General features: G+C 33.4%; 1 protein-coding gene across 3 annotated transcripts in view; it reads right to left on the reverse strand.

Annotated features, from left to right (window-relative positions):
• Cda5 (Chitin deacetylase-like 5) overlaps window positions 1–27500 on the reverse strand; it is a 219908-nt gene that overhangs the window by 176367 nt on the left and 16041 nt on the right. The window lies entirely within an intron of this gene.

Raw genomic sequence — 27500 nt, forward strand, 5'->3', positions numbered from 1 at the left:
TTCACATATGACTAGTTTCCGTAAGAACTAAACAAGCAACAGAAAACATACCTTTCCACGGAATTATTTGTTAAAGAAAATTACATCTAGAGCTAAATGATGGAGATCTGGAATTTATAAATAAATAATGGAACCTCTATTTAACATCATCAGAATAGTTTTAATTGAAGTGGTAAAATCAATCTTTACAGTCTCATAAGACGTGTAATTAATCGTTCAAGACAATGCTTCCCGAGGGTACACATTAAAAAAAAAAAAACAGGAGACGACAAGTAGAACATGGAAAAGATTAATTTACTGCAACAGAGGTTGCTGTATAATATTTTTAGCATTTCATGATTTTTCTCTACACTGGAATAAGAAATGCTCGATTTTAGGACATCAAAACCGTAATCATAAAACCTTAAGAAAGAAAACAGAAACTTCTCTCCTACAAATACCAACCCTGAAGTCGTCGCCCCCCTGGAAATAGACTTCAAGGCCTTCAGGTTTCTGTAGTGTGTCTCTATCTCTCTATTCAACTCCATCTCGCCCCCCCCCCCTCCTTCCTCGCCCAACAATCCTGCTAGAACACCTTGCTCTACCTTCACCTTCCTCCTCCTTGCTTCCCAACTTCCCTGTCCACGAGCAGTTGTGTCGCTCTGGAAACCAATAAGCTTCAGGCGATGGAAGTGCCCTTATTGTTCCAGTATCTTTGCTTCCTGGAACCTGGTAGGCCTTGTCACCTTTACGAGATATGCGGATCTCCTTCCTCGCCAATACAATGGAACCAAAAACGGAGCAAAGTGACAAGATTAATTTCAAATGTACTTAGGTATGGATAGTTTCAAAGCTGAGCATGTATCATACCAAGTCGAAAATAAATAGATATGATAATTGTGAATAACAGAGAATCAATAAGAAAACTATAAAAACAAAAACAAATCGAATAGACATTGCAAATACTCGGCATTAAAAGACAAAAAAGGTATACAGACAAGCAATTTTAAATCGAGATACTCAAAATGCTTCAAAGATCGGGACATTTCTATGCAAGGTTGCATAATCCGAATTATTAAAGTAACATTAGAAAAGAATTCGAGAATAAATTGTGGATAGCTACCAGAGATTTGGGAAATTGAAACACGAGTTCAAAGACGGCATAGTACACCGTAATCTGTATACTAATCAAAAGATGGACAAATTTGAAAGGGTTAACCAAAGGGCATACCGCCATGGAACACTCAATATTATACTTCCCCCACCCCATGTCTAATTTCATGTTTTTCGAAAATACATTTCTCTAAGTACACATATTAATTCACATATATATATAAATATATATATATATATATATATATATATATATATACAGTATACATACATATATATATATATATATATATATATATATATATATATATATATATATATATATATATATATATATCATGACAAAACAGAGAAAGTCAGAGATATTCCTGCATCGATACTAAATATTTGTACAGAATATTCTTTCCCCTTCTCATCCATGATTTATTACTTGCGATTGAGGCTTCAGAACCACACTTTGATAACCTCAACTGCAGATAACTCATTGATTTTCAGTACTCGATAACTGTACAAGTGACACGACGTAGGAACCACCGCGTGAGCTTTACCTGTCTTGATCACCTTGTACGGACGGATACCTCGACAAGCTTAACTGCGACCTGTGGTAAAGGGGTATTAGGTGGGTATTCTCTTGTTACTGGTAGAGAAAGGTGCACATTAGCAATGAAGCCTGCGGTGTTCGATGTCGAGCCTCAAAGGTACGTGGTGGGACCCTCCTATAAGAAGGTCCAACTACAAGGGGTGTGGGGAGGTAATGGTAATTTGAAATTGAAGTACGTGTCCAGGTAGGTCAAAGTTGACTCAGACAGAAACTCCTTTGGATGGTTTCGAGGGCAGGAAGCAAAATTATCGTAGATCTGATTCACCTTGTGGAGGAATCAGCCCAAATAGGTGGCGTTAATATATCAGGCTTCCTTAATAGGAGGTCTGCTTCTAAGAGAGCAGTTTTTAAAAAAGAAAAAAAAAAACTAGTATCTAAGCACATTTTTAATATCTGATGGAATTTTATACATCTACCGATTAACGTATCTCATATGTACTTTATCCCATTTTTTAGTTTTTATGGATTATACATTTATTATCCTTCAAGTTACATGTTGGTTAAAATATTAATAAATCTTATGAGGTAAGAAACCTTAGTGAATTAATTTACATGATTTCAGTATAGCAAAAAGTTAATATTACAAATAGTTTCAGTGGCAAACTATGCATACATCCTCACTTTAGTTATAAGATATTGGATGTATCAAGATATTATTTTACAGACAAGAATGGTGATATTTCGTGAGCAAAGACATTATCAGTAAAGTTACAGAATTAAGGGAAAAGTTACAAAGACATATGGGACAATGGATAATGTAAAATATTGAAGATTTCTATGAATTAATAAGGTCTGTATGTACGAGGTATCATGAATATATAAAGATATTTGAGTTTGCTGCTTAGTAATAACATGAGAATTAAATTCGTATTATATGAAGAATATATAAAGACCATTACATTTTACAATGTAAAAGAAGAAACCAGGAGAACAAACGCATTCAAGTCAAATAATATAAAAAGTGGTTTATTATTAATATCCGTTTGACAAGGTTGACATTGATATATAATTGAAGGAAAAAATGGAAACATGAAACATTACACTGAAATTAAGCACATTTGAAATAAAAATGTCATGAACGTAGAAACTTTTTTTTTAAAAGATTTTATAATCTATTTTTCTATTCATTGAAAAAAATTTACTATATATATATATATATATATATATATATATATATGTATATATATATATATATATATATATATATATATATATATATATGTGTATATATTAATGTAGTGTTATGGCAGTTGTCAAATTGTTTTCTTACTCAGACTGTTTGAATTAAAAGTTAACGAGACAAAATACCAAAATAAAGAGTGATTGCTATATATTGAAGATCAATGTTTTCCGAATCTCTCTCTCTCTCTCTCTCTCTCTCTCTCTCTCTCTCTCTCTCTCTCTGTTCGCAAATGTACACAAATATATATATATATATATATATATATATATATATATATACATATATATATATATATATATATATATATATATATATATGCGTGTCAGTAAGCACTTAATACGATACTAAAGAGATCTTGTTTTCATCCCTAAAAGCAGAAATATGCATAAGTGATATACTCTCCTAATACTTCATCTATAAATGCCATGCTGTGCATCATCGCTTGAATTCACAGTTATTTGAATACAACTCTTTATTTACTGATATTCCGTGTTGTGATCTTTGAGGCCTGAAAGTGCCCAGGAAGATTCATATAAGAAACCGAAGATCAATTAATATTTATTCTAAAAGACCATATTTTTCTTTATATCTTTACATCACAGTTTATTTAGTTTTATGAATATTAATTGATAGGATTTTCATTTTATTCAACTAGTATTACAGTAGTTTGTATCTTAGTTTATGTTTGGTTCCCATGAAAAAATCTATAACAATACTGTAATCCTTTTATTATTTTATAAAAACTGCAATGAAATGTTGATAATTGCCTTTAACAAGATTTACTTTACCAGCAAAAGAAACATAAGAGTCGATTTCTTAACAATATCAATATGAGTAAACTGTACACATTAGAAAATAGAATCTCGAGAAGAACACAGACATCTGGATCTGGTGCATCGTCCTTGATATTTCTGTCCAAGATCAATTCAAAGTTCAGTTCTTAACGGGTCTTCCTGAACTAGATCTGGTCGTCCCTCAGACAAGCACTCGAGTTTCTAACGTCTTTTGCTTAACAATTTTTATCAAGGAGAATATGACAGCATTGCAACATGTAACTGTAAGAAGTGGTTGCCTACATCTGTTACGGATAAGGATGCTGGTGAGAAGAGTAAAGATGGCAAAGGATCAGGATGAGATAGAAGAAGATAATGAAGATGATAACGATGATTGTCGTGATGGTAAGAGGATGAAAAGAGGATATGGAGAATGGCAAGGGTAAGCATATCCTATCCTTATTAAGCAACGATGAATTAGTGAGTGATAATCGTGATATGCAACACTCTAATGTAGTTCTTGCAGAATTATTATAAAATCAAAGTTTTTTGAGATAATAACTTTGAAATAATGAAAGTAATATAACATATAACGGCCCCCCATTCTCTCTCTCTCTCTCTCTCTCTCTCTCTCTCTCTCTCTCTCTCTCTCTCTCTCTCTCTCTCTCTCTCTCTCTAGGAAGGAAATTCCTATTGGAGTATGTGAGTCCACCTACAGAATAATTATCCAAGGTAAAACTTGTTGGCTTAATATGGACGTTCCAAGGAAAATATATCTTCCAGTAAGTTTAGATTTCACAACTCATGGGGGACTATAGATATGCTTACTGCTTTTGGGACATTCGATAATCACGATATATAAATGATAAATTACCTTTTAATATACATATATATGTATATATATATATATATATATATATATATATACACATATATGTATATATGTATATTGTATATATATATGTATATAAATGTGTATATATATATATATATATATAAATATATATATATATATATATATATATATATATAGTAATTATTAATACTAGCTAAGCTACAAACCTATTTACTAGTTAGCAAAGTAGAATGCTATAGGCCCGAGTGCTCCAATAACAAAAATAGCCCAGTGAAGAAAGGAAATAATTAAATTTAAAGAATAATATGCCTGAGGTTACCCTCGAGCAAGAGAACTCTTACTCAATACAGTGGAAGTCCATGGTGCAGAGGCTATATAGCACTACCCAAGACTAGAGAACAATGATTTGATTTTGGAGTGCCCTTCTCCTAGAAGAGTTGCTTACCATAGTTAAAGTCTCTTCTAACCTTACCAAGAGGAAAGTAGCCACTGAGCAAATACAGTGCTGTAGATGAATGAAGAATTTTTGTCGGTTATCTTAGTATCAACAGGTGTACGAGGAGAGAGAAGACTGTGTAAAGAATAGACCAGACTATTCGGTGTATGTGTAGGTAAAGAATATTTGAGCCGTAACCAGAGAGGGATCCGTTGTAATGTTAACTATCTGGCCAGTCAAAGGACCCAATATTTGTCTAGCGATAATATCTTAACGGGTGCCTGGTGCCTCGGCTAAGGTACTACCTACCTACTTACACTGTTTTATTGCCCATTGTATGTATGCGACCTTTCTAGTAATACTGCACCTTTACATACTGTCTCTCTCTCTCTCTCTGTATATATATATATATATATATATATATATATGAATTGCACTGAAACCACGGTCATGATGAATTCATATACTACTTAAGTTGGTCAAAGTCATGGAATGTTTTTGCTACAGAATAGCCTAACCAACTCGCACTTCTTTGTATAAGTAAACATTGATCATCAACAGAAATTAATTTCAAAAGAGAAATTTCTTTTAAACCAACAGAGGTAATCATATTCTCTACGAATTACAATTCTAGTAATTTTCCTTTCCATACAGAATCTCTTCCATGTCATATTGCAATTTTAGATGCCACTAATGGAATTTATTTGCAGGGATGTTTCGTTTCTATAAATTCTAGAATGAAAACTCATTATTCCTGATTTAAACGATGGATGTAATTACATCAGAAAGATTGTCATTGGTTAGTCATACTTAGACGACAGAGAATGAGAAAAGATTTAAACTGAGCAGCACAATTCTTTAAAAAACTGTCCTGGGACCCTGTTCCCTTCATAAAACGTGATGACAGTACACGTCTTGGCCTAGGAATTATAGAATCTGAAATAAGGATCAAATCTGCCATGAACTTCTGAGTCTCATACATGAACTGTAAAGGGTATTTTCCCTGAAGGATGAAATGCCAGGTGTAAAGGAAACGTATCTTAAAGACCAAAGGTCGAGCAGTGATAGAGCTTCTCCTGATCGATGCCGCTTAAGCTTTACGAAGCTTCCACCCGCAATTGTGCAAGGATCATGCCCACCAAGGACTCTCGAAGAAGAGAAAGTGAGAACCCAGATCCGTGGCGTCCAGATCCCGTTTTCTGATTGTTGTTGATATATTAAGCGGGCCTCTTGTCTGTAAAGGCAACGCGTTGAAACTTTGAGTTAACAGTCAATCTCAGTGTTCCGTCATTCAAAATTCACAAGACAAAACAATATCAGTAATAAAAATTGTAAATGTAGTTATGATGATGGGGAAGTAATATCACATATCACATGTGTATTATCACCTTCAAGAAATATTTTATGTTAATGAAATTTGTGTTATATTTATGGCTTTATTATTTAAAAAAGGTATGTGCCACTAAAAGCAACAATTGATAATTTTATTAGAATGCTTAATAATTAACACCATGATGTGAGGTTAAACGAGTTAAAATTACGGAAACTGGAAGTATATTTGGCTATTATTCTGTCACGTTTACGACCTTTATCGGTACCGAGGTTCAAGAAGAAAAAATCTGGACATTCCGATAAAGCAGCGCTTGCCATAATCATCTATAGCCTTCACCTTCAACCGGAAGAGAAAAAAGTATACTCGACACCAACCCATTTCTTAATCTTTGTTATGGAACTCAGAGAAGAGAAAATGAAGGGGGAGGGGAAAAAACCTTATTCTCGGACCATAGATAAAAATAAGAAGGAACAAAATACCGTCGTAGTGCCGGGTGAGGAATAGCGGAAATGCACTTGTTTTAATGATTGATGCAGAGAGAACAGCACTGTCCACGTGTCTTCGAGATGCGTTCAGTCTATTGGACGACCATCTCGGTCGGCCTTAACCTTTCAAGAGGGATCTCGAGCCACATACAACTGACCAAATGGATATCATACCGTTGACCGCTATCCTAATGTCTAGTCGAGTATCATTAAATGTCAGCTTGGACTACATTAGCAGAAAAAAAAATCTTGAATAAGGGGGGAGGGGAGATGCATAAACGTGCGTCAACTATCCTTGGAACCTCTTGGTATGTGTTTTTTTTTTAGTCGAGCTTAAAATCTAATTCAGGGACATTAATCAAACTAGTTTTCTAGCTATTATTTTTTTTAGATATATAATCGAATAACTGTTTTAAGAAGAAGAAAACCCGTTAAAATTTTACAATGTAAAGGTGTAAGTTCTCATCACCTACATATTCAAGATAGTCAATGAAAGATGGTAAAGACAGGCAGAAAGACAAGCAAGTAAAGAGGAACTATTTCCCTTTGCTGGTGTGAATCTTGCTTCATCGCAATAAAGTCTTCTATTGATGAATGTGAAGGATCATTTATTATTTAAAACACCAGTAGTTGTTAAAATACTATTTATGAATTTTCATATTTCTTGGAACATATGTACAAACATACGCATATAGAGCATTCATATATATAAATTTACATACATACGGTATATATATATATATATATATATATATATATATATATATGTATGTATATATATATATATATATATATACACGTAAGAGGAAGGACAGGCCTGAGGCCTTTTTACTGCAGTGGACTAGTAGCGGCTGACATATATATATATATATATATATATAATGTGTGTATATATATATACATATATACATACATATATATATATATATATATATATGTGTGTGCGTGTGTGTGTGTGTGACAGTGTGCGTGCAAGTATATGAAAGTAAAATATAAAATAATACTGCACAACAAATAATAAAAATAAATCATCTTCTCTGAACATGCAACGAAATGTTGAATAAATGAAAATAACTGCGCTATTGAAAAAACGCAATGTCACTTGCAAGTGATTGGGCTATTACAGACAAACTACTGCTATTTTCAGAGAATGTATACATATCGCACTTTCTATTTAGGCCTTCGATGTAACATTACAGGTGATCATCAACCTGTCTCTCATTGTACGAGGTGATTTGAGAAATGAAAGTGAAGTCTGACCAATAATGAAGAGGATTTGGAGGTTTGTCACTCATCGGTACAGCGTTGCTCAGAGAACAAACATCTGATTATTGTGGAAAACCAGTCGAATGACTCATAAATAAACGAAATTGCATGACATCCATTATATACTATTTACATTAGATACTCACGTGTGAACAGTGTCCTGCTTCTTCTAAACTATTAGGCAATGGAAAGGTCTATTAGTACTTTAGTGATAGAACCTGATTTCATTTTTTATCCATTCCTTAGACACACACATTCAAATTTCATAGGCATTAAATGTATAATGTTTTGCATGTGCAAATAAGAATCCACATCATTAGCATTATCTTCGATAGTTTATAATTCGACAAGCGAATATTTCAATCACATTTATGACCTACACCTTTCATTTAAGTAAAACCACTTTTTTGACTTACATGCGCATGTAACGAAAGAACACAGAAAGATAAGACATCTAATTCTAGTTATATTTTAAATGTTCTTCAGAATAATTTGGAGTTTAATAGCATCTCGAACATAAATCAAATAAACATGATTTGTGCATAATGATTTATAGTCATGTTATTGTAATGATACGACACACTCGCTGATCAAATGATGAATTATTTACAAGGGGATGAAAGGAAAAATAATGGCGTAGCCTTTGAAATACATAGATTCTTCTCAAATTTGCTGCTGTAATTTGTTTTCATAGCTAATTGTCGTGGAGGCACTGAAATACCAGGCAGTGACTGTATGGCATGAAGGTCCTCAGAAAGATGACATTTTTGAAATCCTCATACTGCGAAATGCTTTATTAATTATGAAAATCACTGTTGCATGCAGAGCAAGAAATTCATACAAAATATGGATATTTCTAGGGTACATAGATTTTTAAATCGACCTAAATATTTGAAAGGAATTATATTTTATTAAACAGTGCCAATTTCAATTATCTTCTATTGGTGACATTATTCACATCATATACAACAAAGTACTATACCTAATGGCTTGTGAATATGTTAGTTTTAGTTGCATAAAGTGAATTATGTATAAATCAACGAAATAGTCCGCATTCTTTGGGTGAAGTAATACGACTCTAAATACTCCTGAACTGACTAAGACTTATCCAAGTAAAAAAGCCTTCTGGTTGCTGCTGTAAGTACGGCAGTGGGCCCAGACTACTGCAGGCTGAAGAATATTAAGATTTGATTGGCCATCTGTAGAACCAAGACTATTGAGATTTGATTGGCCATCCCCAAAGCCACGCCAAGAACCAAGACTATTAAGATTTGATTGGCCATCTGTAGAACCAAGACTATAAAGATTTGATTAGCCATCCCCAAAGCCACGCCAAGAACCAATACTATTAAGATTTGATTGGCCATCTGTAGAACCAAGACTATAAAGATTTGATTAGCCATCCCCAAAGCCACGCCAAGAACCAATACTATTAAGATTTGATTGGCCATCTGTAGAACCAAGACTATTAAGATTTGATTGGCCATCTGTAGAACCAAGACTATTAAGATTTGATTGGCCATCCCCAAAGCCACGCCAAGAACCAAGACTATTAAGATTTGATTGGCCATCTGTAGAACCAAGACTATAAAGATTTGATTAGCCATCCCCAAAGCCACGCCAAGAACCAATACTATTAAGATTTGATTGGCCATCTGTAGAACCAAGACTATTAAGATTTGATTGGCCATCTGTAGAACCAAGACTATTGAGATTTGATTGGCCATCCCCAAAGCCACGCCAAGAACCAAGACTATTAAGATTTGATTGGCCATCTGTAGAACCAAGACTATAAAGATTTGATTAGCCATCCCCAAAGCCACGCCAAGAACCAATACTATTAAGATTTGATTGGCCATCTGTAGAACCAAGACTATTAAGATTTGATTGGCCATCTGTAGAACCAAGACTATTAAGATTTGATTGGCCATCCCCAAAGCCACGGCAAGAACCAAGACTATTATTTAACATTAGATTGGCCATCCCTAGAACCACCCCCAGAACCAAGGCAATTAAGATTCAATTGGCCAACCATAAAGCAACGATGGTTTAGTAAGTAAATTAAGGAAATAGAAATATGAAATTGTTATTTCTGAATAAGAAACAAACAAAACTCTAGAATACAACTGCTCGATGGAACGCAAAGGATAAACAGAAGGTGAAGTGGAGAAAAAACATACGCGAGCGAGATTTGGCGCATTTAGTGAGAGAGAGAGAGAGAGAGAGAGAGAGAGAGAGAGAGAGAGAGAGAGACTGCAACATCACCTCTAAAAGCATTCACCTACTGGAGTTTGTAAACAACGTACAATTTCTTCAAGTTAGCAAATAAACGTTGCCTATCACTTGCCGCCAACGTTAGGCAATATTGCCAGTAAATACAAAGTTAAGATAGTCCCGTGTAACAAGGGAGTTTAACTAGATTTGGTGCTCTCTGAAAAAAAAATTTTTTTTTTGGTGCATACAAAAATATGTTAGATGTTTGGGTATCCGATCTTCTTAACGGATCGCTTGTTTGAGTTCGCTAGTATTCGTGATTGTTCATTTCCCCTATGCATTTACGTAATACTTGACAAAATTAAATGAAGTTGGAAAGCAAGTGAGAGAGAGAGAGAGAGAGAGAGAGAGAGAGAGAGAGAGAGAGATTTCCTACTACCAAATTGAAACTGTCGCATAATGGATACTATGATCAAACAGGTAGCTGATTGTAGATTGCCTTAAACAGAATCAAAGCACGGTTTCGTGCCAATGATACTAGAACTACTGGTTGCTATCACAGAATGTTAGATTATGCTAAGGATGGGTATCTTTTGTTTTGGCAATGCCAAGATTTCTTTTCAGGATTCATTTGTTGAAGGTGATAAGCAAATTGTAGGTTGGAATGATCTTGGAAATATAATTTTGATGTGTAATTAACTGGTTAAAGTTTATCTAATTCATAGATATACATTATGAACAGCATTGCAGGCCACATTAATTTACACATAACGTATATCTACTTTCACATCTGCCGGATTTGATAAATACTTGTGTATTTATGATGCTAAAGAATTCTTTCTTGTATGCTTCATGGGCTTTTGAGTAGTCTTTGTCAGTTAGAAGAAATTTATGAAGATAGTAACTTCAAATGTTCAAACAGGCTGGAATAAGTCTTTTCTTATAGTTTATATATGATAGATTGATTTTAATGTTGTGACTGTTTATAAAGTGTTTATTTTCTTATTTCCTTACCTCTCTGGGGTATTTTACACTGTAAGAGCCCTTGGGCTTATGGCATCCTTCTTTCCCAACTATGTTTGTAGCCTAGCCAATAACAATAATGATAATGATAATGACAATAATAATAGTAATATTAATTACTTAAAAACACCTGACGGAAAGAGAAATGATGACCAACATTACCAAGACAATCAGCTTTAGCTATAAAATCGAGGTCACTTGAGACAGCGTGAAATATTTAAAGCCACATTATCAACTTATTGTTAAACAGAGGCCGACCAATAGTCTGGCTTTTGAGGTCTCTAACCCTCTTATTATCAGAAAAAATAACAGACCAAAATGGGTGTTCTAATTTACGTACTAAATAGAACACCAAGGTCTAATGAGGTTGAATTTCCGTTAGATATAAACGATTAAGTCTTACGAAGAATGTCTTTAGCCTCTTCTTCCTCCTCCTCCTCTTTCTCTCTTTTTAAAATGGAGTTTGACCACACCCTCAGACTGAACATCTTTTCCATACTCCTTGGAAACGGAACCAAGGACGTAAAATGAGATCTTCCGGAGGTTTATGAAGGAAAGACCAATTTTTCAGCTTACGTCGTCTTCTTCTTTTTCTTCTTCTTTTACTGCTACTACTACTACTACCTTTTAATATAAATGTTGTTGCTCTTGTTGCCTTATTATTGTGGTATATTTCATCAACAATGGGATTGCATAACAGATCGGTATCACTTAGTTACACAATATACACAGAAGAAAAATGAAAATTAATAAAAGCAATACTGCGGAGATCAGTGTGAATCAGAACACACGGATGTAGATTATTAGTTAACTTAAATCTCAAACATTTGTGTGTGTTTGTGTGTATGTATATGTCCGCGAGTGCGTGTGGTATGTTTAAAATGTGTTTAAATAGGTAACATTATACACTCGAGTATGCTGGTTATCAGACAGAAACGCAGCCAAATTACGAAACGTAGGCTAATGCTTTCTACCACATTCTGTTCAGATAGAGCGGAAAGAACAATCTTGTAACAAGGGAGGGGCCGGGGGAGAGGGACGGGGATGTCCCCGGACCTCTCTGGACGATACAAGGTAATCCCCAGCAAGGAGGTGATCCAGGACGTATTTGTCGAGGTCAGAATCTGAGGATCCTTGTTAGAAGAGGCAAAAGGCGGGCTAAGAAGATAATTATGAAATGGAAAGAACATTGAGAAAGGAACGCTGGTCATTAGACATAGGAAATATAATCAGAGGGGAATTCCTGTATTTAAGTAGAATACCAACGGAAGCAGACGGAAAAGTATTTACAATTATAGAAATTGTACAGAGAAATGGAGAAATTAATGCCATCATAATAAACTAAACATAGAAAACAAATCTATTCAAAATAATTCGCTTGAATTATCAAAGCGTAGATCAAATGCGTAAGTGAGCAATGAATAAAATAATGAACACCAATATCTAAAAACATTAAAGGCTGTTAAAAAAAAAAAAAAAAAACTTCAATATGATAATCGTACAGACAGTAATTATCAATTTTAGAAATGATGGATGTCAGTCAAGCACTTCCATATACGAAGAAAAAAAATCTTTTCTTATAATAATCATAATCATAATAATATACTGGGCCATTTTCGGTCGACTCGATCAGTCTAGAAAGAGAGAGAGAGAGAGAGAGAGAGAGAGAGAGAGAGAGAGAGAGAGACAGCCACGCCCAACAAGGACGTCTAAAATAAGATCTGGAAGTGGGCTGTTAAGTAAATGCCCGAGGCGACGCTGGGGAGAAATGTTGAAGTGTTGAGAAATCTTACAGATTTGACTCGTATCTGTTATCAAGAAAATGTATCTTAATATCATTAACGTAAGATATCGATCACCATTTACGAAATAATTGCGTCAGAAGTGAAATCAGCAACAGTACTAAAACTGTGTTAATAATAGATTGAGTAATTAATTGATTAGATGGATGTCCATTGGCACCCAATTGATAATAATAATAATAATAATAATAATAATAAGAAGAAGAAGAAGAAGAAGAAGAAGAAGAAGAAAACTATTACTTTGTTAATGATGGTGATGACGATGATTATGAAGAATTATCACGTTGAATGTATCAATATCTCATTAATCTTACTGTAGAATCTTTTTCATTATGAAATAATTCAGCAATCATCATCAAACTACGTAAATACTACATAAGCTTACGGTAGCATGAGAAAATTCCTTATTCTCAATTTTTAAGAAAACTAAGGTTTGGTTCCTCACATATGCAAACCATTTTTAAACAGTAATAGGATTTAGTAGCATCCCAAATAAAACAAAAAGTAAATAGTAGGATATTTTGCCAGCCCAAATTATCCAGTAGGATCAGTTATTCAAAAGTTCCTGTTCATAAAAACACAAGATAAAAAGTAAGGATGTTATGATTATATGTTGCGAAAATTGGTGTTGAATATGTAGACGTTGGGTCTGGCATTATGAATCTTCTTCAACAAAGATTTACGTTTTTCTCCTGTTTCTTACTTCAGAAGTCTTCTCTCTCTCTCTCTCTCTCTCTCTCTCTCTCTCTCTCTCTCTCTCTTCATTATTTTGCATACCCGTCTCCAATTGTTCAAGTACGCATCTTTAACCTGCGCATTGCTATTTACCATTCTTCATCTTCGCAGCCACACCTTGTGTCCTAACCACGAAGATCCCCTTAACAAGAAACCGCCAAATAAAAATAAAAAGGAAAAAGAATCTCACCAAAAACTTGACTGCATAAAACGCATCTTTAGAATTCAAGGACAGATGATAAGACATCTCATGTCGTAAAATAGAAATGCAAAAAGTTTAGACCACTGTGCATCTCAGTAAATTCTAGTAAAATAGTTATATATATTTACATAAATGCACACACGTTTCTCTTCTAGATAGGAAATCTGTTCTTCTTAGTTATGATGTCCCCAGTGTAATTTATTTCCATTTATAGGGTTAAAGTTTTTTTTATGTTCATGGTGATGAAAATATCCATAATCAAAACGTACATAACGTTCTGTGGAGGTCATCCTCATATTTTAAACAAAGCTAACACTATTATATACATATATATATATATATATATATATATATTTATATATATATGTGTGTGTGTGTTTAATGATCATGACTCCCTTGCGTATATATTTATTAACGCACATACACCTCAGCATGAATGTTACAAGAGCAGAGTGGACAATATAACATCATAAACAAGGTTTAATATCTAAAGAAGGCGATACTTGTGGTGATAAACGTTCTTACACAGGTAGATTTGCTTCTAATGTGGAGATATATAACTGGACACAGAGGAGAATAAAGATTTACAGAATTATGAAATTACCTGTAGAAACCAACACTATCTTAAGCAAAAACTTATTGATTTACGTACGCGAATTACTACATTTGAAGACAGTGATAATGATAACATTGACATGCGAAAACATTAAAGTTGTTCTCTACCGCAGTAAAAGAGATATCACTGGAGGTAGATGATAAGGAGCTCACAAATTCAAAGCTTATGCCAAAACTTGCTTTTCATGTCAGTGATTATTACACCAAAAGAAAAAAATTCTCTAAGATGCCCTAGTCCATAAACCTTAAACCGAGTGAAAACGGTCGTCAAATTATTGAGAATTCGTAAAGAGAAGTCCAAATAACAATCAAGTAGAAGAAGTTATCATTCACCGACAAAATTACGGTTAAAAGAATTTAAAGTCCGAAAATGAAATATGCGTAAAAACACCTCAATGTTTCGACTAAAAAAGAACAAAATTACTATGATTTTTTTTTTTCCAAGAAATTCCACTTTTAGTCGGTAAGAAAGTAAATAAAAATGTGGCTCATCATGAAATGGTTTCTATTTAAACTGATATGATATTAACTAAAGACACCACTAAGTAGAATACATTAAAACAGCGTTTCATCTTTCACTATAAAGGGTTATCTTATTCCTAACCTGTGATTATGTAAGAAATTATAATTGTATATATATATATATATATATATATATATATATATATATATATATATATATATATAGGGACTTGAATGGCAGGACAGGATTAGAAATGACACTATAAGACAGATCACTCGAGTGCCATATATGGATGAGATCATGGTGAGAGGTAGATGGAGATGGTTTGGCCATGCTCTTCGCACTCCCCAAAAGAGATTAGTTCAACAAACTTTCAACTGGGCTCCACAAGACACTAGAAGAGTTGGAAGTCCCAGGCCTACATGACTGAGGACATGAAGCGTGAAGTGGGAGAAGATGAATGGAAAAGTATTGATTTGAAAGCTCAAGATAAAGACGACTGGCGAAATATAACCAAGACCCTTTGCGTCAATAGGCCTATGAGGAGATGGTGATGATATACTATATATATATATATATATATATATATATATATATTGAGCTTCTAGCACGGTTTTTAAGAAATATTCCCTTCGACGAACCGTGTTTAAACCCTGATAAATATGGATGGAATCCACTGAATTTGTGTCAATTAGCATTATATTACAGGCTGAATATGTTAGCTAGAGACTGTTTTATTCCATAACTGTCCTAATATGGCAACCAATTAGTGAGGCATCTAGGCAAAGTGGCTCAGTAGTGAAAAGCTGCAAATATTTAGGACCATTACTGACACTAAACTATATCTCATAAGTTCACCCATTTGTAAATAAGTACCAACATTTGTTGGAACATTGAAAATAAAAAGGTGTTAAGCTAGCAACCTCACCCTGAACACGATGAGAGGGGGAAAGGAATACAGAATATATATATATATATATATATACAGTATATATATATATATATATATGTATATGTATATATACACAATATATAAATAAATAAATATATATATACTATATATATATATATATATATATATATATATATATATATATATATATATATATATATATACGTTAAATCTCCTCTGTCAAATTCTTAGTCTAATTACTTCATAATGACAGCAAAATTCTTGTGAAGGGCAATTCATGCACGCCATGCAGCCCCAAAATGTATGATCCGACCTTGGAGTGAACAAAGAGAATCAGGCCAAATGAGGAAGAAAAGAATCTGAACAGTTTGCATTATTGAGTGCCTGCAAACACTAATATATACACATATGGTTGCATAAACACACACATACGTACATACATACATACATATATATATATATATATATATATATATATATATATACACTGCATATATATATATAGTATATACACACACATACATATATATATATATATATATATATATATACTGCATATATATAGTATATAAATATATAATATATATGTATGTATATACTGCATACATATACAGTGTATATATACATATACATAATATATTTATATATATATATATATTTATATATATATATATATATATATATATATATATATATATATATATGTATATATATATATATATATATATATATATATATATATATATGTATATATATATATATATATATATATATATATATATATTCATACTGTACAAATACCGTATGCCTTAACTTCTTTTGAGATGAAGGTAAGAAGGTCCTCAGATTCTCTGTAAGTTTGCAGGGGTGAGGTTGTTGGCCCCACTAGCGTTTGCTTGACCATAGATGATGCTAGTGCACATCAAAAGCTGGGATTCCAGGTAAGTACTACTGTAGACAGGGGACAATCAACGATCAACTGCACGTGAACATATATTTTGAAATTTGTGCAGTTCTAATGACATAGAGAGAGAGAGAGAGAGAGAGAGAGAGAGAGAGAGAGAGAGAGAGAGAGAGAGAGAGAGAGAGAGAGAGTAATTGTAAAATCCTTGAAAAGTCCAACATTCAATCACGATCCAGTCTCAGTATCTTGCCGAAAATAAATGATCTAGAAACCTTTTTAATCGGATGTCGTTTTCTCTGGAAGAGGTAAAACGGGTACATGACGGGTTCATGCATTTCGAATAACGGATAACACGAAAATTAATGAAACCGTAAGTAGGAAAGGGATTGTGATGATGGTGAGGATGCATGATGATGATATTGCAGTCCTTGCACATTTGGGAAAATGTCAAGGGCGCTTTCGTGCGTTGGGCTCAATGCTATTTGACCCCAAGTTGTCAAGTCCCGAATGAGTGAAATGGATCACATACCATATAAATAAATATTTGACTTCATTGAAAAATTCTGGTTTCTGGATGGCAGTGAGCAATTCTGAAGCTCTTTTGCTATAATACCAATCCTGGAGCTTGTAATAAGAATAGCTTCTTTTATCTGAAACTATATAAAATGATAAAATGATAAAATGAAGAGATAGATAAAAACATAGGCAAAAAAAAAAGAAAAAAACTCTCCAAGAGTGTGAAATAACGATACTAGCACTTTCTTTATGCTGGGTAATAATTAAAATTATATAGTGTATGAAGAAGACTAATAAAAAATAAGAACTTTTCACTGAACAACTGTAAAATCTATTAAACAATTTGAATAAAGAAACATGAAATAGTCAAAGAAAATATTTTCGAATGTCCTTGAAGCTGTACTGAAGCTTGGAAAACAAATGCGTATCATGTTTCTGGTTGGATGGCAGCCTAATTTCTCTCTCTCTCTCTCTCTCTCTCTCTCTCTCTCTCTCTCTCTCTCTCTCTCGTGTTTAAGTAATGAGTCTCTCCTTCAAGAAATAATAATAAAAGAAATGTGTTTGGAAAAGCCACGCCTTCCTCGTCCACTCTACCGTGACCACACCTTTTGTCCGATCACGACTATCCGACCCCGCCTATTTGACCCCGAAATCTATCAGAAAAAAAGTGAGTCAATTGTAGATGCAATAGCGTATTGCCGCATTATCAAACCTTTTTTTTTTCCAGTACTATACCCGATTTGTAAATCTAAAAGCCTACAATCCATTCACATTCTCACCTTTTCCAGTGGTTGATTTTATGACTTTTATAACTAACTTGTTTTTTTTCTACCACAATCTTTGTATTGTGGATAATGCTGATTAACAGTTTCATTTGTACGAGATAATCACCCCACCATGAATGATTGCTAATTTTTTTCTAAGTGCTGGGCTTTGATATCGCACAAAATTATGAGAGTAATAATAATAATGATAGATCTTCATCTTTTATAGAATGTAGCATTAGTAATATCAGAAGTTGTTGTAGTTGTAGTAGTTATAGAAAGAATAACAATAATAATACATCAATTGTCATTTACCATATAAGTAAATCAGGTTTTCTTTAAAAACCATTACAATAGTTGCCAATCGTATTTATAGAATTAATCCCTAATTTCTAATAAAACTTAGAAAATACAAATGAACTCAAAAAAGATAAAATAAAACTGCATGCAAGTTATTATTAACAAAATATAAAACCACAGTTATGTGAAATAATAAATGATAAAGCTTAGTATATATGATTAATTGTTACAATGCAGAATAAAAAAAAATCAAAATATGATAATAAAGAGATAAATGCAACGTAATAAGCTAGCAGAGGAATGGAAATTTTCGTTGGAGCCTCCCTCCTCTATATTAGGGATTGCATAGAATCCACCCACCCGTGCCCAAAAAACATCCCAACCCACTTGTTACCTCATACAACTATGCCCCGTTTCAGCTTTCAGTTTCAACATCCCACAATCGCTAAGAAGAGAAGAATAGAGAAATAAAGAATGAAAATAGAGTTTAAACACAAAAGAAAGCGGACGTTTGAATAACTACAAGTAACCGAAGGGAGGAAGAAGGTGGGACGAACAGTTACCTAACAGTTAAGTCGACACAACTATGCGGGAGGAATGTTACCGAAAGTGACAGTAAGTGTGAGATGGATATGATAAAAGCATCCGATGTTTTGACGGATAAACAAACTGACGGAGGAGGAAATGTATAATGAGGTATATAATGGAATGAATATGGTTATACAATAGCTACTCATTCACACAATACTCATGCAGGCAGATAAGTAAATTGTACAGTATAACATGTATGAACGGAAATTATGTAACAGATTATCAAAAAGATTATATGGCCTCCTTCCGTTTAAAAGAATTTAGAGATCGTTTTAAAGATAAAATTTGGGGAGCTCTCTCTCTCTCTCTCTCTCTCTCTCTCTCTCTCTCTCTCGATATACATTCACTAGGAAATGTAAATATTACAAACAACTTCTACTGAGAAATTTATACATATTATATATACCTATATATATATATATATATATATATATATATATATATATATATATATATATATATATATATATACATATATTATATATATATATATATATATATATATATATATATATATGTATGTATATATGTGTGTGTGTATATACAGATACATATGAATGTGTGTATGTGTATAGATGGATGAAATGAATATACTGCATATATGTGTATATACATGTGTGTGTATTTGTGTGTTTGTATGTCTATGTGTAGACACACACTCACAACACACACACACACATATATATATATATATATATATATATATATATATATATATATATATAGATATATACAGTATATATATACATATATATATATATATATATATATATATATATATATATATATATAGAGAGAGAGAGAGAGAGAGAGAGAGAGAGAGAGAGAGAGAGAGAGAGAGGAGAGAGAGAGAGAGAGAGAGAGAGAGCCTACTTGCAAGTTTCAGCTTAAATAATGTCAACACAGTTTGACACTAACTAAATATGACATCACAAGATATTTGTTACGAACAGCCAGGTTTTCCGTGCTTATAGTGGAGGCCTTATCACATTTTTCGAAAGGGCTAATATAGAGATTATTCTCTTAAATACTTCTTTAAGCCACGGATCCCTTTGATTTTCTTTGTATATACCGGAAAATTGTTATCTGTTTTGCAAATCACTTGAAAAATATTGATAATCTACTCTTTCTTAAATATTTGCTGATTATTTTCATTAGAGGCATGAAACCAGGATTGCCCTGTTACAGGGCAATTCAAAGCATATCTGATGACACAGTTATACATGCGTAATTGTCTGCTTCCTGAATTTTATTCTTCGTTCTATAACAATTGGAAAGAATGGAGTTCTTTTCTCACGCAATAAGCAGCAACCCATTTTGCTTTTGTTTTTCTGTAAACTTAACCAAACACATCTTAAATACCCTTCTCAATTTACGTAGCCCAACGCCCCAAGTACGAGCCACACCCTTGGAAAGCCTTGCCCTTGAGTTGGATTCTAGCCTTCCTTCCGACCACATGACGATCTAGATTGAGAACGGTAATACCGACATCCCATAACAGGAGGGAGAGAGATTGAGAGTTGTGGCACATAAGGCTCCATTCAGACCTCAATTAGGATGAAGCAGTATTGACAGATCGTGAATGTTTGAATGGTTGAAGTTTGTGGTTTTAGTCCGAGTCACAATGAACGACCCGTAATGTCTCTCAAGTTAAGACTTATGAATTCAAGTTTGATTGGAGTGTTATTTTGCAGTGCAAGGAGGAATAGAAATATTATTTTTAATTACAAGTACATACAGTCGACTTATTTCATTTATTTTGCATCGTCATTCGATTTTTTATTTCATCTGTTCTGAAAGAAAACATAATAGTTAAATTATTTTTAAAGAATTTAAAAGTTTCACCCATTCTCTGCTCTCATAAAATGCTTCCACTGTCAAACAGAAAAATAATTGCCTCAAAAGATTTTCTTTTTGTTTTTGTTTTTTGTTGCCATTGTTATCGTCTTGGCGTTAATGATGTTGCCGCATTTCTTGTTGCTTACTTATTGTCTTTCCTTATGGTACTACTTCTGTCGGTATTATTAACATCTTTTATATTCATTATTCAGATTACAACGGCCTTAGTTCAACATAAGTTCTATTCTTGTTTAAGAAAAAATAGAACGAAGGAGGAGAACGAATAGGAAAAATCCTTGGCACTAAAAAACAAAAGTTTTTGTAAAGAGGTATTTGTACAAAAACGTATGCAGCGACCGATATAGACAATAATCGAAGGAAAATAGAACGAAGGCCATAAGGTCAGTCATTTGCAAGAAAAACACGTCACGCTGTGTCGCTTCATCGCCACCACAGAAGCTTTGCAAAAAAAAAGAAAAAAAGAAAGAATATTACGGTGGACAAAATGGCAATCGAAAATGTAAAAAAGGCAAGAGATTATATATATACATATATATATATATATATATATATATATATATATGTATATATCTATATATATATACATATAAATATATATATATATATATATATATATATATATATATGTGTGTGTGTGTGTGCAATCACACACACACACACACACACACATATATATATATATATATATATATATATATATACAGTTCACTTCCCTGTTGCCTACGCACAACTGGATAGTCTGGCCTATTCTTTACATATTTTCCGCTGTCCTCATACACCTGACAACGCAGATTACCAAACAATTCTTCTTCACTTAAGGGGTTGACTACAGCGCTATAATTGTTCAGTGGCTACTTTCTGCATGGTGAGGGTAGAAGAGACTCTAGCTATGGTAAGCAGCTCTTTTAGGCGAAAGACACTCCAAAATCATACCATTGTTCTCTAATCTTTGGTAGTCCCATAGACCTCTCTACCATGGTTTTCCACTGTTTCGGTTAGAGTGTTCTTGTTTGAGGGTACACTCGAGCACACTATTATATATAATTTCTCATCCTCTTGTTTTGTTATAGTTTTTATGGTTTATATAGGCGATATTTATTTTAATGTTGTTACTCTTAAAATATTTTATTGTCCTTATTTCCTTTCTTCACTGGGCTATTTTCACTGCTTGAGCCTCTGGGCTTATAGCATCCTGCTTTTCCAACTAGGGTTGTAGCTTAGCAGGTAATAATGATAATAATAATAATAATAATAATGATAATAATAATAATAATATATCCCTTGTTTATATATATATATATATATATATATATATATATATATATATATATATATATATATATATATATATATGTCTGTGTGTGTGTGCGTGTGTGTATGTATATGTGTGCGTGTGTTTGTACTATGAAGACAAAGAGACGGACAGAACGTGAAAACTTTTCTTTGAAAATTCCCTGTAAGACGGAGACAAAGTAAAAACAAGTCATTGTATACTACCAATTCGACCTTCGGGTGGACATTTTTCTTCAAGATCAAGCGAGGACTTTTAGTGGCAAATAGCAGAGGTCCTTCGTCGGAAACGATTCTTAATTGTTCGGATGGGAATGTCTATACTTCCTTGTATTCTTTATACGTACAAATTACTGACGCTATTTCATCGTGTTAGAAGCATGGGCCCTTTCCTAATTTAATAACAATATTTGTTGATGTTTTACATCTGGGTAAGTAGGTATTACCCTACTAATGGAAATCTGTTCATCACAAATTGTTGATATATCTATGAAGTGGGATTATTTAATCATGAATGGTATTAACAAAGAAAAGGAAAGAAAGACAGAGTGTTAGATACCTATGTTAGAGGAATATACATGAATAGGAAAACCATGTCTCTTTTCCAAGAAAAGAAATCCAGCTAGTGTTTGATCATAGACTTGATGAAAATTTTTTTCTTTCCGGAAGTGTTACTATCTGGCTTTCCCATGCTGTGATTTTGCTATATGGTGCCACATCGGGTCCAGATTGTACCAGAAATCTTGCTCTAAAAGCTTCTGTGATGTGGACGAAGTGGGTGCTTGAAAGGAAACTATCAGGATGCAGAATATCCCAAAAACACTTATTTGGCAATATCCAAATTAGCTCCGCCCATGCACGGGTAGGTATATAGGTTTTGGGAACAGAAATAGGAAAGGGTTATTAAAACCAGAGGTTAGACAGTTAGGTTCCGACAAGTGTCTCCCATTCAGACAACTAATGCCTACTTCTATATTTTTCTCATATCAGTCACAGAGAAATAACGCTTCTGCAACGTTTTCAAGCCTAAAGTCACCGTCCCAGCAACATTTCAATAACTTAATATAACTCGCCAACTCTCCATGTAAATTTTTTATTGCTCTACTTTCTACACTGTTGCCCCTATCTTCAATGTATTGAATTAATCCAAGCCATTGTAGGTAAAGAAGCACCAACACTGATTTTCTTTGGAAATAAGATTATGAATTAACGTGTCGTGCTTTTTGTGTGTTTGTTTGTTTTCATATCCATTTCCCATATTTCATTTCCTGTTGTCAAGATTGTTTAGAGATCGAAAGAACCTGTAACGATTCTGAGTTCGTACCAAAATGGCATCCAGCGAGTATATAAATTGAATCAAGTCAGAGAAACTCTCACCACGCAATGATTCGAGAAAAATAACAAGTGGAAAAAAATCATAACTTTCGAGAAACCTCTTGCTTATCATCCCTCAGGCTTTGCATTTCTCAGTTTATTTGTTACCAAGCTTTGTGATTTTTAATAAGAAAAAGGAAAAGAAAATATTTCATCAGTCATTACTCGCAGAAAATTATAGGTACTTTCTTGTGGTTTACTTTCTCTTATCCAGATTCATAACGTATAAATGAATTTCCTCTTTTTGTTTATGTCCCGAATTCTATTATTAAATTTTTCACTCTAAAATGCGCTGCAGATTACCTACCTCTCGATCTTATTGTATTTGAAATTATTTTTCCTTATTTAGATTCATAATCAGTCTCTAATAGTATTGTTTTATTTGCTATATTCATTTCCCCGATTGTGTTGCTTTCTTTTCCATGTATTTCGATGTCAAAAGTTTTCTGCCATTACACGCTCTCATGTACATTTTATTAATTTCATAATCCTAATTATCATTCATCGTTCCTCAATCGAGATCATCTTTTTTATAGCTTCCTTCACAGTGATAGAAATCGTCTTACTCATTTTCATATTCCTCATGTAGCTTCCTCTTCCGGGTCCTTCCCGATTGAGAGGAGAATGGAGATGCAGGAAAAACGGTGTGACCACACCCTACACCTGTTTAGTTATTTCTTTTCCAATGGGCTAAGCGTTTGTCTTTTATAGAATTACTCGTGATGTGTATATATATATATATATATATATATATATATATATATACATATATATATATATATATATATATATATATATATATATATATATATATATATATATATATGATATTTACAAAGACCATATTAGGGCGAACAGAAAGACAGCTACATTTTAATCAACCAAGAGAACAAGCAGGCTTTAGAAGTGGTTATTCAACAACTGACCATATCCATGTAATTAACCAGCTAATGGAAAAATCAATAGAATAGGATAAACCACTACATATGCCATTTATAGACTATGAGAAAGCTTTGCATTCTGTCAAAACTTCAGCAGTAATGAAGAGAAGGAGTAGATGAATCTTATGTTAGAACATTTGAAGATATCCTTACAGCAGGTACAGCAATCCTGAAACTACATAAAGATAGTAAAAAAATTCTGATTGAGAAAGGAGTTAGACAGGGAGTCCCCATCTTTCCTAAATTATTCACAACATGCCTAAAAGAATTTTTTTATTAAAACTATGATTGAGGAAGTATAGGAATTAACATTAATGGGAAATACCATACCAACTCAAGATTTAATGATGACGTAGTTCTGTTTAGTGAATTATTGGAGGAATTGCAAAAGATGGTAGAACTAAGACAATATTCAATGAAATTGATGTACAAATATCTAAGAGATTGTTAATGAATATGCGTACTTAAGACAGGCAGTGCGTGTTTCCCAGGATATGAGACCAAAATTAAAAAAAAAAAAGAAAAAAAAAAGGATAAGCTTGGGATGGATAGCTTTTGGTAGACAAAAGAGATTATGAAAAGTAAAATGCTACTTTCTCTAGAAGGGAAAGTATTTAATCAGATGGTCCTACCAGTATTAATTTAATGCATCAGTAACTTGGACCCTTGCTAAAGACTTAGAACATAGTTACAAATCAAAGAGCTATTGAAAGAATAATGATAGGATTAACAACATGGAAAAAAAAGAAATAGACATGGGCAGGACACGAGTTCTTAGAGATTGCAAAAGAAGCAGGAGAAGGAAGAGAAGACGATGGATTGACGAACTGAGTAAATTTGTGGGTATAAACTGGCATAGCTAGACCATAAACAGAAGCAAGTGGAAGGACATGTCCGAGGCCTTTTTTCTGCAGTGGACTAGTAACGGCTAATTGTGATGTTGATTATATATATATATATATATATATATATATATACTGTATATATATATATATATATATATATATATATATATTTGTATTTGTATGTGTAGAAATATATATAAATAAATATCGAAGTATGATTTCCTGAACAAATAGTTTTGAGAATCAAATAACAGCCTGTCCCAATGATGAAGAACCGCATATCAGAGTGAATGAATGCGAAAAGAAAAAAAACACTCAAAATAGCACTCCAGTGCCCCTACTGTTTATAAACAGGATTTGTCCGTTTCAAGGTTTTCCACAATCTGTTTTGTGACCAGTAGGTTAAAGAAAAGGGGTGGAACTCATTACACACACAGTGTTGCCAGATGTAACGTATGCATTGTCCTTAGATGGCAAAGGTTGAATATTTTTCAACTGTTTTCGAGCAGAGACTAGACATCTGTGTAATGTAGATTCCTCACTTCAAGTGCACAGAGAATACTTTAAAATTATTGAATCATAACGTTTTAGAGTACAAAATATATCTAACATCTATCGATTACTTGATAGTTGCTAGAAACTCAAGTTAGGGGAAGTGGGGTGGGGAGAGAGAGCTCATATCTCGAACATCTGGAATTAGTAGCGTTACGTGCAAAGCTCTCTCTCTCTCTCTCTCTCTCTCTCTCTCTCTCTCTCTCTCTCTCTCTCTCTCTCTCTCTCTCTCTCTCTTAACCATTAAACACACCACATATAAGCAGAAAATTACTCCAAGAAAGGCAAAAAGATACGATTCGTTGCAGAAACATTCTAGAAATAAAATTACGAGAAAAGTTAAACGAATATTACATTTTATTGTAGAAGCAGAAGCAGAAACATCTTACAGTTTGAATCCAACGAAAAGTGACATGTTTGCTACATCAGACTGCTAAGGAATCCCAGAATCGTGAACACGGATCTTCTTGGAACTCTCATTTAATCATAAATTGAATGAGAATTGAGCAGTTATTTCAAAACCATAAGTTACGTGACGCTTATATTTCGTCCTGAGCTTCAACACAAACCAAAATCAATGGCGCTCTTGCAATAGCAGTAGCAAAGGTCAACCTTCATTACGGCTCCTTGGCAGGAGGGAGCGATCCATCACTGAAGGTAAGTGGTGGAAGAAGATCTGCTAATTGGTGATTGGCGGAGTGTCTGTGTGACGGTAAGTGGATGAGAAATGTCACGAACTGATAATGGGGTTTGGGACTTCAGGGCAGAAAGTCTTGTAGGGTTAAAGGCGTGATGTACGGTAGGTACAAAAAGACATTCTCCATTCCTTCTATTACTTCTTCAATAGCGTGCCTGAGTTGTGGGATGAGCTCAAGTAGAGGAACGTAATGATGATGAGATGTAATTCATTTAATCAAACGAGGAATGAGGAAGAATAAATAGGAATAAAAACGATGTAAGAGATAAATTGCTATGCAAGAACTATTAGGTATTAAAAGGAGGCTAAACTCCAGATGATTAGATCCAAGCATAGCTATGAATATATAAGTTATATGTGTTTTATTTTGTCAAAGAAAACAGGAAATAAAAAAACTTGACAAGAAACGAAGGAATATCTCACGCTAAAAAGTTACTAAAAGAACGGCAATTCTACATGAGAAAGTAAAGATGGAAATCATGAAACAAGATTTCAACAGCATGCGGCGTGCAGCCACGAGGTACATGATGCCTTTACAGATGAAAATAATGTAGGGATCTGTGGGCCAGGGAACTAAAGATTACTCCTATACATTATTAATTAAAAGCTAATAGTTATCTATTAGACATTATTAGTTATTATTCAGATGCGAAGGGGTATTTATTAATTAATAGGATGCATCCATTAAGCAAGAGTTATCCACTAAACACCAAGAGCCAAGAGTTATTCATGAAACGCTGTGAGTTGAGCATAGAGAAAAAATTGAAACCGATATAAATGATAATTAATCATGAAAATGGTGCATCATTTGCTTTCAGTGCATATTTTTGTGACAAAAAATGTTTTACGGTGTAAAAAAATTAAAAAAAGTTTA

The sequence above is a fragment of the Palaemon carinicauda genome, chromosome 6 (genome assembly GCF_036898095.1).
Source record: "Palaemon carinicauda isolate YSFRI2023 chromosome 6, ASM3689809v2, whole genome shotgun sequence".
Classification (NCBI taxonomy): Eukaryota; Metazoa; Arthropoda; class Malacostraca; order Decapoda; family Palaemonidae; genus Palaemon; species Palaemon carinicauda.